The sequence below is a fragment of the Dipteris shenzhenensis genome, chromosome 16, assembly GCF_047967505.1.
Source record: "Dipteris shenzhenensis isolate YYH24624 ecotype China chromosome 16, Dip_SZ_1.0, whole genome shotgun sequence".
NCBI lineage: Eukaryota > Viridiplantae > Streptophyta > Polypodiopsida > Gleicheniales > Dipteridaceae > Dipteris > Dipteris shenzhenensis.
The window spans coordinates 17,288,136-17,300,808 of NC_141611.1; the positions used below are offsets into that span (position 1 = coordinate 17,288,136).

The 12,673-nt window shown below is 42.0% G+C and overlaps 1 pseudogene; it reads right to left on the reverse strand.

The window, feature by feature from the left end:
- Window positions 1–9,645: 9,645 nt before the first annotated feature.
- The window catches only part of LOC147892625 (cyclic nucleotide-gated ion channel 2-like), a 39,712-nt pseudogene continuing 36,684 nt past the window's right edge, over window positions 9,646–12,673 (reverse strand).

Sequence of the window (12,673 nt, forward strand, 5' to 3'; positions counted from 1 at the left end):
ATTATTGATACAGATTTACAGTGCTGAGCTTTACTATGCAAGTTGGTGGTGCGGGGACTTATGCCAGGGCAAGAACCATGGAAGAACTTTCTTATTAGCAGCATACAGACGTGCACACCTTCTTTAGGAGGAGACTGGATGAGCAGTATTAGGTGGATCTTCACCACAGCACACCTCAGATCACCCTTGTCCACTCTCATGGTTGCCATTCTGAAAGCTTGGGCCAGTTTCAGGAGCACTCTTCGGAGGATCCTTCCTTCCTCTTGTGAAGAGATTGATAAGCAACCCATCATGTGGAATGACAGTATTTTAGATGATCATGGTAGACCACTGGGTGCCTCACTCTACATGCAGTGGTCCAGGTGGGAGAGAGGACCTGCATCATCTATGGGGTCTTGGAAAGCTTTCCGCAGGCTTCTAGAGGAGACCAAATCAAGGTCTCAGAGGGAATGCAGGGAGGATCTTGCAGATTGAGGCAGCCCTTCCAGAGGTTTGGGTAGACACAGATGATATGCCACTCACTTGCTCCACTTGGGTAGGTACTTTTACGAGAGGCGGTGTTCCGCTTCAGGTTTTGGCCTTTCGAGATGCACAAGAGGATGCTTTAGTTTTCAGTGTGCAGGATGGTGGCAGATTGCTCAAGTCCACAGAGGACATCTTGCTTGACTCTGCTTTTCAGCCTATCAGGGTTGTAGGTCTTTTGGTGCAGGGATCAGATTCAGAGTGGTTCCTAGACCCAGACCCTTGGCTACTCTTCACTGGGTCTTGGAGGCTTTGGCTCTATGGGGGAGTTCCCATCATGTATTTGCAGTGGGACCCCGGAGAGAGGGAGTGGATTGACGCAGGGCATCGAGAGAAGAGCATCCCCTTCTTTTGTTACACAACCAATAATGCTAGGAGATTTCAGCTCAGTAGTAGAGGTTGGAGACCTTCCAGAGTTCCTCATTGGGAGACATTTGATATCACTGTGGATCTGCAGAGGTGCTTCAGGAGGAGACTCTGGAAATCCCACAGGAATAGGAAGATCAATATCTTCTTTTGGCTCTCTATCCATGGTGGGATTGCAGTGAACCTTTGGAGATCCACATTTGGAGCCGACCCTACTTGCCCTCGTTACCTCTCAACTTCGGAGACTATTCAGCATTGCTTATGGGATTGCAAACAGGCGAGGATGATTTGGATGGGGGTAGCCAGGATTTTCAGTCACTTTGCCCACTCCCCATTCTTTATGACATGGGGCTCAGTGGCTTGGCTTTCTCTTACAGAGCCTCAGGTATTCTATGAGAGATTTGACTCCTCTCGGGCCATTTCGGTTCGACGTCATCAGATTGAGTCCTATTCGTTGGATGTGGTACCACACCTTCCTTTTACAGCTGTACATGCCTCTATGGATACTTCTTGGGAGATTCTAGCGAGCATAGCATCCTGGCATATCTGGAGAGCCAGATGCACAGAGGCTTTGGAGGGTACTCAGGTTCATCCCTCGCACACATTGGCTAGTATTTGGACAGACATCGCACATACTTTGATGGCAGTATGGACGAGTATGCAGGGAGACTCCCGTCAGCTAGGAGAGCTTCTTTTTTCAGGGAATGGAAGGATTCTCCTTTCTTCTCTGAGACTACTACAGGGTTGAGGTGGCACTTTCAGCCTCATCCTTGGTTGTTTTCCACCTCACTCTGAGGGGGTTTTATTTATCCTCTCGCGGGTTTTTTCTCTTACTTAAAAGAAGTCTCTTTCTTGAAAAAAAATATATATATTGATCTCCAACTTTATATGGAAGGGCAGGTGGCATGCATTCGCTTGGGAATTGACTTCTACTCCCAAAGAGCACGGTGGTCTTGGATTGTGGAAGATGAAAGAGAAGAACGATGCCCTATGTACTAAATGGCTACTGCAGCTTGGAAGTGATCAGCCATGGGCAAAAATTGCAAGAAAGCTAGTATGTCTACAAAAAGACGTGATTCTATCCAATTTTCTGATCAAAGTTCCAGAGTCTGAATTTCTTTCTAGACTGGTTCAAATTTGGAAAACCAGGACACAAGGATGCATGTGGACTGGTCTTAGATCTTTGTATGGGGATGCACCTCTTGGTAGGTCTCTTTGGCTACCAGAATAGGCATACAATGGAGGGCCGGCCTTGTTGTGCAGCCACCCAAGAGTTGCAGCCAGGCTCTTTAGGAAAGGATTAAAAACCTTGAGACAGATTTGGGACCCAGGGATTAGCAAGTGAATCGATATTCAGCTGATTGCTTGGGATTATCAGCTATTAAGGTCTGAGAGGAGAGTTGTATGGATGTTGTTGAGTAGATTAAGGGATGACTGGCCAACCAGCCATATGTTTAGAAGTAATAAGGGCTACAAAGGATTCATATGGAAAATGGGCAAAGCTTTTTCAAAGCTTACATATGGAAAACGGGCAAAGCTTTTTCAAAGCTTACTCTGAAAGACTTTAGAGAAGCTCCGACACTCTCAATCCCAGACTTTGCAAGGGAGCAATGGAGTATCCAGGATCCTTTTGATAGAGATGTTGTGTGGGATAAGGGGATACAGAGGGGCTTGAAGGCGACCCCATCATTCAAGTTGAATTTACTCTTGTGGAGAGTAATAGTTGGAAAATTGCCTATCAGGGCTAGGATAGCCAAGTGGAATCCTAAAGTATCACCTCTTTGCCATATGTGTGACAGGTTTAAAGAAACTCATCTTCATATTCTATGGGAATGCATGTTGACCCGGAGGATTTAGGGGGAAGTAACTAATAGGCTGAACAAACTACACGTTTCCATTAAGCCAAGCTGGAAGATGGATCTGTTAGGAGAACAAAAGTAACTTGAATGAGCTGACTGCTGACATATGAGATGTGGTAGCTTATAAGAGCTCTCATAATATGGCATATCTGGAATTTCAGGAACAAGGTGGTCTTTAAGCTCCTAGTGGATGAGATTTTTGTGGACATTAAAAGAACACTTCAGTACTTTGGAAAAAGACTCTTGGATTAGAAGTTTTTTGTCTTGTCTAGAAGACAGTCAGTTTTTCTATATGTAATTTTTTCTGTTTTTGACTTATTAAAATTTTGAAGTTTTGCCCGTAAAAAAAGGAGGAATAAACCAACAGGTCCACAATACTGTATTTTTAAAAACCTTGCAATTCCTCAACAAACACGCCACATATGTAAGGATCTGCCTGCCAGAATACATGGAGAAGATCACTGCTGGCTTCCGATCCACACATGTTATCTTATACATGGTGGGATGTGGCGTCATGTGTAAGAGATTACAAAGATATGGTGTTGTAGGCATAAAGTCAACCCTATGGTTGACCAATAGTACTTGGGTACTATATCTACCAAGTACTTGTATTGTTTCATTTGAAAATTTCTATTGGAGCTTTCTTGTGTGTGCACTCTTACTCACTTGTGTTCACAACCTGTCTCCACTTTGTTCCTACATTCCGTCTCCAGAGCCCATTCCCGCGCTTGCTTCCAGACTCCCGCAAGCTTGGTGCTCTAGTGCGCATTCTTGGTTTTTCATGTACTCCCATAGGTTGCATTGTGCAGTCAGTGGCATTTCAAAGCAGCTAGTCTAACTTTGCATTTGCAACAAGCATTTGTTTGGGATTTGCAGGCACATTTGCAGCCAGTTGCACTTTTGGGACTTGCAGTTCTTTTTGCAGTTACATTTGCAGCTTGTGGGTATCCCATTTTGCATCATGTCGACTCTTTCAGACAGTTTTGGCAATTTCTCCGAGGGTGACAAGCGGGATGGACCAAACTATGCCTTGTGGTCATTCATGCTTAAGAACATCTTGGTTGGTAAGGGCTTGTGAGATATTGTTAGTGGGGATGAGGTGAGGCCAACAAGCTCATCTATATCCAACACAGTTTCTTCATATCAGACTACAAGCAGACAACAGACTGCTACACCCCCTCCTGCTAGTCCCATAGCATCGACGGAGGAGCAGAAGAAGTTTGACCGCCGCAGTGACCAAGTGATGTTTTTTTATTGCCACAAATATGAAGAGGCACATTATGACGACTATCAAGTTGTGCAAGGATGCAAAGGCAGCATGGGAAAGATTAGCAAACATGTATCATGTTAAGAATGAGGCAAGGGACATTCCCTTGACAAATCAGCTCAAGGATCTCGAGATGTAGGAAGGCCAGGCCATCACTAATCATATTGCCATGATCAGCTTGCAAGTATTGCAAGTATTGATGAGGAAATAGAAGACAAGAACCTCGTCTCTATTACTCTCAATAGCTTAGCGCCCTCATATGGCACATTCGTCACTTCATTGACCATTGTTCTCGGGGCAGCCCCACTCTCATTTGATGAGTTAGTTGGACTTTTGTTGTAGGAAGAGGAGAGATGCTCAAATTTTGCCAAAGCCTCTCATCAGGGTAAGCAAGCGCTTGCCATGGGTGGAAAGGGCAAATTTCAAAAAAGTTTAAGCCAAAACAAAGCCATACAACTCAGCCCAAGGAGGGGAATGCAAGCAGTTCAAGAAAAAATCAGAAAAATGGCAAATGCAATTATTGCAAGAAGCCAAGACATTGCATCGCAGAGTGTCAGAAAAGGATTGCCAATGAAAAGAAAAGGGACAGCTCTAGTAGTAATTCTGTTGCCCCTACTGAAACTCGTGCTTCAGATGCACATGGTGAAGCTCATCTTGCCCAAGGTGATAGAGATTTTGTGTTTGCTACATTTAGTGAGAAGATGGATGCCAAGGGGGATTTGAATGCTGAAAATCAATCAAGGGATGCTTCCCTTGTTGCAAGTGATACATGGTATATCGACAGTGGTGCTACTAAGCACATGACTCCTCGCCAGGAGTGGTTTGAGAGCATCACAGATGTTCAAGGCAGACAAGTTACGTGTGCCAATGATGCTTCTCAAGACATCATCGGAGTTGGGCACATTCCTATTCAGCTTGATAATGGGAAAGTTAAGTATATCCGAGATGTTTGGTATATTCCAGATTTAAGGCAAAATCTGATTTCAGTATCAAACATTGCCCATGATTAACATATGTTGGTCGAATTTCAAGATAACCAATGCAGAATCAAGGATCCAAAGAAAGGGTATGAGGTATAGCAACAGGCACATATGACAGAGGCTTATACAAGCTTGATGCTCAACCTTATGATCAGAAGGTATTGGATGTAGCAAACACTTCCCAAGCTGATTTATGGCATGCCACGCTTGGACATGTCCATCACAAGGCATTGTCCTTGTACAACAATAATATGACTCAGGGAATGCCAAAATTGCAGCAACCAGCAAATGAAGTGTGTGAGGGGTGTGCACTTGGCAAATTGCATCGCTTGCCATTCAATAAACAAGGCAAGAATTGGGTCAAGGCAACCAGAGTGTTGCAGATAGTGCACAGTGATGTATGTGGCCCCATGACTATTCCCACACATAGAGGAGCAAGGTACTTTGTGACCTTTATAGAAGACTTTTCCAGGTTCACATGGCCTTTTCTCATGAAGGAAAAATCTGAGGTGTTCTATTGGTCTCAGGAGTTCAAAGCTATAGCTGAGAACTAAACCAATTCTAGAATTGGAACACTCAACTCAGATAGAGAGGGAGAGTACATGTCACATGCATTCCAGGGATTTTTGAAGCAACATGGGATTAAACATCACTTGACATGCCCTTACACACCACAGCAGAATCCACTCCCTGAGAGGAAGAATCGTACTCTCATGGAGATTACGAGATGCATGCTGAAATTCAAGAGAGTCTCAAAGGCTTTTTGGGAAGAAGCAGTTGTGACAGCCACTTACATTCAGAATAGATGCCCTACCAAAGCTTTGGTTAATGTGACTCCATTTAAGGCTTTGTATGGCTTTAAGCCAAAGGTTAGTCATTTCAGAGTTTTTGGCTCAGTGGCATATGCTTTGGTTTCAGATGCACATCAGACAAAGCTTCATGACAAGAGTGTCAAATGCATTTTCGTGGGATATAGCACTAAAAGTAGGGGATTTAGGCTTTATAACCCCGCTGCCAGGAAGGTAATAATCAGCAGAGATGTTCTCTTTGCTGAGAAAGGGTACATGCAGCCCGCTAGTGCAAACTTGCCACCATACGATGACACCTCTTTGGACATCATCCACTTTGAGGATGATGAGATGGAGTCTCTTGATGCTTCCCCTTCTACTTCTCATAGTTCAAATGGCTTGCCACATATTGAGGATGGCTCTCCCTTAAATGTTTCAGATTTGCAGCCAATTAATGAAAATAGATAGCCTCATGTTTGGAGACATTATCAACATCGTGAGGCCACTAAAGATGTTGATGCAGCCCCGAGTGGTACAGCAGAGAAATCTATTCCACGTTGGGCAAGGTTGACCATTCAAGATGCTAAGGATCAACCACTTTGGGAAAAACCAGGGCCAGCACTCAGAAAAATCAGAAAAATGTCAATTTTGCTTTGATGACCTTAGTGATGGAAGCTGAAAATGAGCCTCGGATGCTCAGCATAATCCGGCATGGCAGAAAGCTATGGAAGCTGAGATTAAATCCATTGAGAAGAATGCCACATGGGACTTGGTTGATGCGCCCATTGGAAAAAATGTGGTTGGCACAAAATGAATTTATAAGATGAAATACCATTTAGATGGCACAGTTGAGAAATACAAAGCCCGTTTGGTTGCCAAGGGGTATGCACAAGAGGAGGGGATAGATTATGAGGAGACTTTTGCTCCAGTGGCCAAGATGACCACCATTCGTTTTGTCATCTCTCTTGCTGCATTTTATGGTTGGTCAGTGTACCAGATGGATGTCAAGACCGCTTTCCTAAATGGAGATCTTAAAGAGGAGGTCTATGTACATCAGCCCCAAGGTTTTGAGGTGAAGGGACAAGAGCACAAGGTATGCAAGCTCAGGAAGGCTCTATATGGACTGAAGCAAGTACCCCGTGCGTGGTATCAGAAGATACATCAGTTTTGCTGTCCCACGGCTTCATAAACACTCATACAGAGCCAAATCTTTATGTTCTGCAGCAAAAATCAGAATTGGTCATGTTGGTACTATATGTGGATGACATCATACTCACTGGCAGTGATTTGCAGCAAATTACAGCAGTGCAGTCCGCTTTACGTCACAACTTTGACATGACAAATTTGGGCCTATTGCATAATTATCTTGGCATTGAGTTTTGGCAGACCCATGATGGAATCTCTATGTCACAGACAAAGTATTCGAAGGGATTGTTGCAAAAATTTAAAATGGAGAACTGTAAGCCTGTGGCTACTCCATTGGAAAAGGGACTCAAGCTGAGTAAGCATGATACTGCTGAAAAGTTTGATGGCACTTTGTACAGGCAGTTGGTTGGCAGTTTGATATATCTATGCTCCACATGGCCTGATATTGCCTACACCACAAGGCTTTTGAGCCAGTTCATGCATTGTCCCACGATCACACATTGGAATGCAGCAAAGAGGGTTCTCAGATATGTCCATGGTACTCTCTCTCTTGGCTTGCATTATGCTTCAGATTGTGATCTAGCGCTAGGGGACATTGATGACAGACAGTCCACTACTAGCTGTTACTTCTCATTGGATTCAGCTTGTATCTCATGGCTCAGTAAGAAGCAAGAGCGAGTCTCTCTTTCCTCCAGTGAAGCAGAGTACAAAGCTGCAAATTCACTACGGAGTTAATGTGGTTAAGGAAGCTTTTGCATGACTTACATCATGCACAGGATATCGAAGCAAACTCTATCTTCTGTGACAGCCAGAGTTGCATTGCCATAGCCAACAATCTTGTCTTTCATGCTCGCATAAAACACATTGATAATCATTATCATTATGTACGGGATCACTGATCTCATCTATTGTCCATCTGAGGACAATGTGGCGGATATCTTCACCAAAGCCCTGTCAACAGGTCTTTTCTTACAACATCGACATGGCTTGGGGATCAGAGACATTCTCACAATGTCAAGGGGGATTGTGAAGTGATTCACAATGACATTGTTTTCATGTACTCTCATAGGTTGCATATCCATCTGGATGAATTTGTGCAACCATGGTACTTTAGGTACTGCAGGGTACACCTAAGACATTTCCAAGGTACTTTCAGCCATATCTTTGAGGGAGGATTTATAAGAGATTTGGTGTTGTAGGCATAAAGTCAACCCTACGGTTGACCAATAGTACTTGGGTACTATATATACCAGGTACTTGTATTGTTTCATTTGAACATTTCTATTGAAGCTTTCTTGTGTGTGCACTCTTGCTCACTTGTGTTCACAACTTGTCTCCACTTTGTTTCTACATCATGATCATCCAAATGGAATTAATACAATAAGGGAAGCTTGCAACTTAAATACTCATACGAATATTTCCTTAAAAAATCTCACTCTAAATTAACATGATATTTTCACTCATAAAATCCATTGAAGTGAACGCATATAATATAATAGGGAAAATTTTTAAGGAGCTTGAAAAAGCTTGCAAACAAGTGATTCACATTGGTATTGGAGGATAAATTTTGATCTGCAAATAATGGTCCATATCCCATCATGTCCCGATGGTGTACGAGGAAGATCAATGATAAAATCCATGGCAATGCTCTGCCAGGGTCGATCGGGAATAGGTAGAGGGAATAGGTAGAGGCTACAGCAGTCTAGCCGGCTTCTACCTGTCATATTTCACCTTCTGGCAGGTGATGCATGTCTTGACATATGCCTCGACATCCTTCCTCAATAATGGCCAAAAGAAATAGTGCTCCACAACTTTGATGGTGGCATCAATGCCTCTATGTCCTGCATAGGGTGGAGCATGACTCTCTATCAACACTTTGGGCCTCAACTGTTTTGTGACACGCAATTTGCCATGCATCATGAGAAATCCGTCTTCGAGAGTATAGTGCTCATGCCTCTGTCCATCAACCAACTTATCATAAATCCGTGAAAAATCAGCATAATTGGCATATTGATCCCTCATGGCATCAAGCTCATTTGATCTCCCTCACAATTGATCGATCCTACATAAATTTGATTTGGATTGATCTATATGCAATGAAAACCCCTTTTCTTTGATATCTTGAATTCAATCATGTGTTAGAATATGAACTTTTTGTAGTTTGGTTAGCACATGTATGTATTGATTTGAAGTCTTAAGTTTGAATAAAGTAAGTGCTAAAAGTATGTGTTTAGCCATGTGTTCTTGTAGTTGTTATAGGTTTTATTATGATGTATATATGGGTTTCATCATGTGTTCAAATCATGAAGTACTAGCTTTGAATCATGTTTATATTGTTTCCAATACAACATTACTAAAAAAACTTGCCAAAATGTAGGAAATGTCAAAAAGCTCACTAAAATATCACACCCCGCTATAATAGTACCAGATTGGATTTCAAGAAGGCATCATGACAATGATTAAATGAAGTATAGGAGCCATCATTAACTTATGCTTATAGTCCACAACTTACTATGTCATGAAGGCAATATAGCAGCCAAGATGCCAATCTAGTTCAGTGAGAGGTTTCAGTGATATTAAGTTCAAACCCTACCCATATAGTGGAGTTGTGGAACCATGATGAGTGCCTTGTCAATGATGGTATGGTAATTGTCCTGAGCTGACTGTGACACTTAAGGCCCCAAGAATCATGTCAAAAGGGCAATGTCACTACCTAATTAGCAAAATTTGAGGTTGCTGCTAATGTTATAATATATTGGAGACAATGAAAAATACCGTTTCCCCGGCTTAACACGATCACAAACGTTATCAAGAACAAGATTGTCCATCTGCTCAAAAAGAGGCACCTGCAAAGATTACGAATCAAGATAAGGGCTAGAAACAAAAAAACGTTTCTATTCCAATTCTTCCACATTACTTTTTTTTTTTGGGCCAGGATCCACATTCAAAAAGGTTTTTACCTGACGAACAAGGTCAAGGCAAAGGTGTCTCTTGATATCACGTCTCAACCCTTCTGGTAGATTGAAAATTATATTCTTTTCATCTACACCCCGTGTTGCAGCCCAATAATGTCATTCGTATCTTCGTACCTGGTGTCTCAACCGTGCTGGGAGTTGTCGACGTCGCATCCACCATTCAAGATCTCTCATCTTCAACTTCATCTCTTCCTTTTTGGATGTGATTGCCTGTAAGAATACCTATCTCAAGGAAGAAATATGCCCAGGTAATCACATAGGCTTAGTAAGAACAATATGCAGCACAGGGAAGATGTATGTATTTAGATATAGCCAAAAACAAACAGAAACAGATCACATATGAAAGATACAATACTTGAAGAGAATTTACATTACTTAGGCATACCTGGATATTTCCAATAAGTAACGTGAAAAGGAGTAGACCACATGTTACAACTATAATACAGAAGGCCACTTCCACTGACTGATCACTTGGTACCAATGCATTACCAAAGGAGCTAAAACAAGCAACAAAGAGATCATTTTTTTGTGTTATTGTATTGCTCTTATGTCCAAAGATCAAGCAGACTCTGATTTGTAATTTAACATGAGATATGCAGTTTTCATCATGAAGTTTCATACACACAAAAGTACCTCAACTCTATAGTATTCCTTGCTTCTTTCTGATACATTGCATGAACTTCCAGCATCAATGAAACTATTTGTCTACAGTAGATCGATTGAGCTTACAATATACCTTAAAGTCATCACACCCCAAAAAATTGGAAACAAAATCTTTGAAGGCCAATTGGCTTGCCCTGTCACTAGAGGTATAGTCCACTGATAGATACCATAATTAATGACTGAATTACTTGCAGTGAAGCAATTGGAAAAGGCAGTTTGGTTACTATTCCACACGGACCCTGGCGTATCATTTTCTAGGCCTCCATATGATATAGGGTGAGAGCAGCCCAAAAAATTAAGACTGCATCCGTTCAATCCTTTGCATTGTGCAATGAGACAAGTAGAAACTCGCTGGGATGCCAATAGATACCAGCTACTACCAGCTACCTGTGAAGAAGGTATTAATTGATTATCAATGTAAAACAAGTAGCAAACAAATTATATGCTTAATCATACCAGTAAATGCCGCTGTGCAAAAGCTTTTGCTGACTGCAAACAATTATATGCATGAAGAGTTGGGTGATAACGATTTTACATTCAAATTATGTCTTGGAAGTGTCATTAGAGGACAAACAGCATATTACCATGTGAAACATCGAAAATGGAGAAGGGTGAATCAGGAAAACGGTAATTTCAAGAGGTGGCAGTATCAGTTGCCATAAAAAAGCCACAAAATGGAAGAAGACTACTACTGCAAATCAGCATCTGATTGCAGGGAAAGTGTCATGCATTTAAAAAATTTGAAGAGATGGACATCAGCAAACAGTAGGCTCGAGGTACAAAATATAAGGAATCCCTAGGCAACTACTGCAAATTAGCCTTTTCAACTGCAAAACCTTACAAAACTCTGAATTGAGAGAACTGTGGACTAGAATCATGCGATTTGAGTGTGACAGAGCAGCCACCTGCAGCAGAGGAAAAGGTACAAAATATCAAAGAGCAGATTTGTCTTTTCATTGACACACATGATGATCTGCAAAACGCCACCTCTCAGCCAAAAGACCTCTCTGCACGAGATACACTCGAAAATCGGTTGAATGCATCATCATGCATCTCCCTCCTAATCGCTTCCTACCTTCAAGCAAATTGTTGAGACAAAGGTCTAATCATTCCTTACACTATGCTTCTCCACTTTTGCCGCTACTGATGCTATTTGCTTAAGACAACGTTATATGTCATTGCTCAACCTAGTTGGTGATAAGGATTTGATAATTCCCGGCTCTTGAAACAGATAGACAAGATGTGATTACTAGTGGGGGTCAATTGTTAGTTAACCTACTTGTTGTGAGCCCACTCCGCCAAGTGGGCTGAGCCGTGTGTCTCTTACTTCTATCGTTGTCCCTATGTGGCATAAGTCACTGCCATGTTATAGTTGTACATGCATCTGCCAAATTACATATGGCCATGTCCGGACTTAATGATAGATAGCAAATGCAATTTCATTCCCAAACAATGGGAATACTAAGTTAGCACACCTACGTGCCCCGGCATCGAAGCCCGAAGGGTTATCAATGATTTGCTGCTCACAGTCATCACTTTGACATTCTCAACTTTCAAGTCATTTTGACGTGTGCAAGGCTTCTTTGATGTAGGCCATTTCATGCATTAGAGTATTTGCCACTTCTGAACACACTCATGCGCTTGTGTATTTCCATAGCCTCTGGCCTCTACAACAAATTATCAATGCATTCAATCAGCTTGATAAATCATCAAACAGTCATTTTAGCACAAATGCCTACACTAGACATCTTGAATTTTGCATCCCACCGTCTATAGGGTGTAATTCTTCATGGAAAAAAGTGATGGTGTATTTCTTGATGGAAAAAAAGTGATGAGTGTTTGATGGATTCTTTACTAGATGCCTCTATCCAGCAAGAGAATCATCCACAAATTTGAACTTCAGCTCAGATAGATTCAACACCCTTTCCAGAGGAAAAAGTCTAATCACATGATTCGTTCCGAATAGAAGAAATTTTCTCACGTGACTTGAAAGAAACACAATTCCATAGCACAGGTTTAAAAATGGTTCTTCCATTTGTAGTGGGACGCCACCTCCTTCAAAACAAACCACCAATTAATTGATTGTTCAGCTGTCTGTCTAAGGCTA